This window comes from Gymnodraco acuticeps, unplaced genomic scaffold, assembly GCF_902827175.1.
Source record: "Gymnodraco acuticeps unplaced genomic scaffold, fGymAcu1.1, whole genome shotgun sequence".
In the NCBI taxonomy this organism is placed as follows: domain Eukaryota; kingdom Metazoa; phylum Chordata; class Actinopteri; order Perciformes; family Bathydraconidae; genus Gymnodraco; species Gymnodraco acuticeps.
The window spans coordinates 1-5000 of NW_022991885.1; the positions used below are offsets into that span (position 1 = coordinate 1).

Below are 5000 nucleotides of genomic sequence, written 5' to 3' on the forward strand. Positions count from 1 at the left end.
GAGAGACGAGAGACGAGAGTGCGAGAGAGAGAGACGGAGAGAGAGAGGGACGAGAGGAGGAGAGAGAGGAGGAGAAGAGAAGACGAGAGGGATAGAGAGAGAGAGACGAGAGGAGAGCGAGAGAGAGAGAGAGAGAGAGAGAGAGAGGAGAGAGAGAGAAGAGAGAGAGAGAGAGAGAGAGGAGAGAGAGAGAGAGAGAGAGAGAGAGAGAGAGATACATGACATGAGCAGCGCACTGAAAACAAGCGGCACTGTGTTATACCTGCAGTAAACGGAGAGCTGCTGTTTGGAAAGTGACGGACCGAGGACCGGTGCGTAAAAGCGGATTGTTGGACAGAAAACCACGTGGATTGCGTCCTTTTTCAGACCAAAAACGGTAAGTGCGTGCTATGATTCATGAAGTAGTTGTTATATTAAAACATAATGTTGTATATTAGTGGTTCTTTGAGGAATTCTTAGTCGCACTTGCGCCACGAGTGTTTGTTTTGGGTGCATTTTCTCTATGTCAAAGCGAGACCCCACTATGAGGGTGTGTGTGAGTGGGTTGGGTGGGGTTTAGTGAAAGGTTTTGGGATTCCTTCAGAAAAAGTGGGTTTGGTGACGAATGTGGATATTTTTTGGAGCGGTGCCACGCTTGTAATGAGGAAGGGTCAACACATCCGCGCTGTTGTGTACTGCTGCATACCCAACTCTTATATTCCCGGCGTGTTGTAGTGGTTTTACGGGAGCTGCAAAAAATAATCGAAAACTGTTTGCGTAGTCGATTAATCGGTAATCTTTAGGGCAACAAAAGGCAGAAACATGCTGATGTTAGCCTCCTGAACGTGGAGTTTTCCGGCTTTTAACTTACACATTTAAAGACGCCACCGTGGACTTTGAGAAACAGATTTTTAAGTATTTTCTTTCGGTTGTAAAAATGTTCGTAAATTCTTGCTTCAACTATTTAGTCTGTTTATCCGAGATTTGGTTTAAACACCTGTTTTCACGTGTATTGTTTTACAGCAAATATTACCCATTATTATAACAACATAAACAGAATATCCCACATATGTAACGTTCAGTGTCAGGTTTATATGAAGCAGCAGTTAATGTGATTTATTCGGACCATGCTTTTTTCATTTTGGGTTACTCGGCTAGACCATGCACTAAAATCCCATGCAGGCACCGCGCGCGGACACACTTCTATCCGTCACGTGTAGCAGCTCTTTGTAAAGGTTAACGCTCCGGGTTAACCCTTTATTGGGCTGTAGCAGTGTGAAGGAGCACAACACGGTCCGGAGCACATTGATGATCCTCTTGGACACATGTGGATGTTTTTAGTTTGGCTTTCTGTACAACGCCGGTTCGGAGAGATCCAGAAATAGAAAAGGATGAGGAATGGTGAAGCTCTGCCAGGTGAGGTGTGGATCCGAACATCTGGATCAGATGTGGGTCAGATGTGTTACCGAGCAGCTTACTCAACAGCTAATATAGAGGTTTATGTTTGTTTTAACATGGCACATTATAAATAAGAAGGTTATTTGTTGAGACGCGCGTATTTTGGGTGGATTTCAGACCCCACATGGATCCACGTATGTCGCCTCGGATGACTGGGAATCCGATTAAATATGCATGAAGAAGACGATTTGTCAGACAGAGCAACAAAGAAGGCATGCGGGGTAACATATTCCTCACAGTGTGTTGCTATGTGAATGAGAAGTGGGGTATTTTGTAGGCGATAATGAACCATTCATCATCGCATTTTAATGAACTTGAATGCGTCCTGAGGCTCCTGCAGTACAGCACTGCCTCACTGTAGTGATGTAACATTCTGTCCTAACTTGAACGCACAAAGGTGACAAAGACCAAACATTATAGTGTGTTTTATGGGATGTTTTATGATGAGAAAACTCCTATTTGATATTTTTTCCAGCGGCTTTGTGGTTCACTACACGTGGGCACGGATACCCCCCTCCATGTCTTGCAGATTTTTTTCTCCAGCATTAAGGCACCTCATGTTCTATAGGCTAACATAAAGCAGTGGTTACAAGCCTTGTTCTCACTTCTCAGAAAGTGGCTCAATGGAGTGGAGCGTGACTGTACTTTACGCATTGTAAATGGCCCATGTGTTGCTGTACACCGTGTAGGGAACACTTAAGATGCTATGCTGGGTGCTTAATGAGGGAATGCAATAATGGAAATGGATCAAAGTAAGGGGCAGATTATGCAATAGGCGGAAACCCAGTCTGTGGCTGCAGCCCTGCTCTGCTGCGGAGTGGCCGCTGCACATTGGTTGGCGCACAAACAGAGGTCTCTATGCCAGAGAAATGTAGGTCACATTAGTCCTGTGCGGGGGGGGGGGGGGGGGGGGTGGACCGCCGCTGACTAGAAAGGCAGAATCCAAACCCCACCTAAATGAATCCTCGCCGCGCCACAACAAAGAACCGAGACAGGCATGCAGAGAGAGAAGATGAAATCCCAGCTCGACCTAAATAAATCTCATTACTCTTCTAAAAACTTCAGAAAAAAATAAACAAATATACATTTTTCTTCTTGGGCCAAGCTGGGTTTAACAGCTTCTTAATCTACTCACACTTACACGATGTTCTTGTTTGGTATACATGTGTATTTAATGGACAGAATCAGACTGAGTTTCACGCAAAAAGCCCTACTTTAAATGCTGTTTAGCCAAAAATGCGCATACGTTTCTTGGAAATAAGCATGAAAAACATTTTTAAATTACTTATCTACCAAGTTAATCTTAGTCCTCTAACACTGTACGATGTTCTTGGTAGAAAAAAACTGAGTTTGATGCAAAGGCCACATTGTAAATCTGTTGCTTACCTAAGATGTGCTATACCTTTCTTGGAAATAAGCATGAGCAAAACCTCAACTGTATATCACTGGATTTAATCGACAGACCAAAACTGAATTTCATGCAAAAAGCCCCACTTTATATCTGTTGTTTAACCCCAAAAGTGCCCTTGTGTTTCTTGTATTAAAAAAAAGCATGAAAAATGACTTATCAGCTCAGCTCAGTCGACTAACACTGAGCAGATTTAATCAACAGACTAGATCTGAGTTTCATGTAATGACCCAGTTTGAAATCTTGTTTACCCGAGATGTGCTCATACTTTTCTAGGAAATAAATATAAATAAATGACCCTAAGACTATAACAACCAGTTGGTCAACTTAATGAAGGAAAACGACTTGTTTCAATACTTTTAAAAGCTTATTGCGTCACTGGTCTGACTTGTTTAAACTGTTGTTGAGTAATTCAGATCGGATGAAACGTCTCCTGAAAGAAATGTGGGGGGGGGTTACAGTCGGAGGCCATGGAGCGGTTTCCACGCTGTCCTCTTGACTTTCTCAGGGTTTCCTGGCACATATAAGCAGATCAAATATGAGCTTTGTTTCTGTTCTGCGGTCTGGAGCCAGCGCTGAGGAGAATTACAGCGTTTAGCGGGCCGAGAGAGACCATGTGACCCGAGCACATGGACTGAGTCACCCTGACTTTTCTCTTTTGCCTTTTCAAGAGGTTGATACGGCCTGTTTCATGGAAACAAGGATCGAGGTTGGATAACTCCGCCTCGCTGGCATGCTGCCGGCTTTCCTAAACCCCCCCTTCTCCCTCTTTTTCCTGCAGTTTAAAGTCAGCCCCTGCACCGACCCCACCCGGGATTAGGAAAGGAGGCGGAGGAAGAATTACAATCCTTCACTCATATGCTAATCCCACACTCTGAAAATACTTAGTATAATCACCAAAATGTACGAAACGTAAAAGTACCCAATGCAGAAAAATATACAAAAAAAGACATGTACCCTAGTACTATACTTAAGTACTATTTTGACATAATTGTACTATATTGAGTGTTTCCATTTAAATGGACTTCATATTTCTACTTCACTTCAGTGCTTTTAGATTCACTTAATCGATTAAACATTTAAACACATAATATGCTGATGATGCAATGAAATATGATATAGCAAGTATCCAGGGGCGGTTCTAGGGGGGCCAGGGGGGCCAGTGCCCCCCTAACACTGACCTCTGACCCCCCTGTGGCCCCCCTAACAATGAAAAGTTTATTTTTATTTTTTTAAATGTGTATTCTCTGGTACTCGGTTTGCCAAAAACCGCAGGATTTTGTTGCTGTAATGTGAGATTGTGCAGACACCCTTATGTAAAGTAGAGATGTAACTGTTCATTGCCTTTATTTTTATATAAATATGGTGTTAGTGCAAACATTGCACTATAACTTAAGCTGAAGCTAACAGTAATAACTATAAGATCTATCTGAAATAAATAAGTGTACTGAAACAAATACCAATAACTGGATTGCATTGTTTTCTTATGCGCAATTACTTCATACTGTCTAGTTCTCTTTTTCGTCCTGCATGTGCCCCCCTCAGAAAATAACTGGCCCCCCAGTGGCCCCCTCAGTCAAATTGGTCTAGAACCGCCACTGCAAGTATCTCAAATGTACTCCATATTGACAAGCTCCACATTTGAAATGCTCTTACATGTATTTGTTAGGGCAGGATAATATAATATGTTGTAACGGTATAATACTATAATAGAACCCAATCTGCATTACTTTTGATACGTTGAGTACAAAGTTCTGTATTTCTACTTAGGTAACATTTTGAATTCAATACTTTTAGAGTGTAGTATTTCTACTTTAACTTAAGGATCATCCCCCCCCCCCCCCCCCCCCCCCCCCCCCCCCCCCCCCCCCACCACATAGCATACATTGCATTATTTCCATTGGTGGGGGTTACTGTTTCATAATGTTCTCTGAAGCACCCTTCCTCCTCCTCCTCCTCCTCATTTCCTGAAACGCTCCACAGAAACACATGGGTTTGAACTCGCTTCACTGTTTCCATGAACACTTATAGACGCTTGTGGGGGGGGGGGGGGGGTCTAGGGTTATTTTACCATGCTATCATTCCACAAGTGCCTCAGACACCTAGTGATGACGCGTGAAGAACATTTGATCAATTGGAAAAGAGGAAACTAGGT

At 43.0% G+C, this 5000-nt stretch overlaps 1 protein-coding gene across 1 annotated transcript in view; it reads left to right on the forward strand.

The window, feature by feature from the left end:
* Positions 1-222: 222 nt before the first annotated feature.
* Positions 223-5000, forward strand: part of nfil3-2 (nuclear factor, interleukin 3 regulated, member 2) — a 15936-nt gene continuing 11158 nt past the window's right edge. The window contains exon 1 of the mRNA XM_034199989.1: positions 223-376. The gene's annotated coding sequence lies outside the window, so the exon portion shown is untranslated. The remainder of the gene's footprint in view (positions 377-5000) is intronic.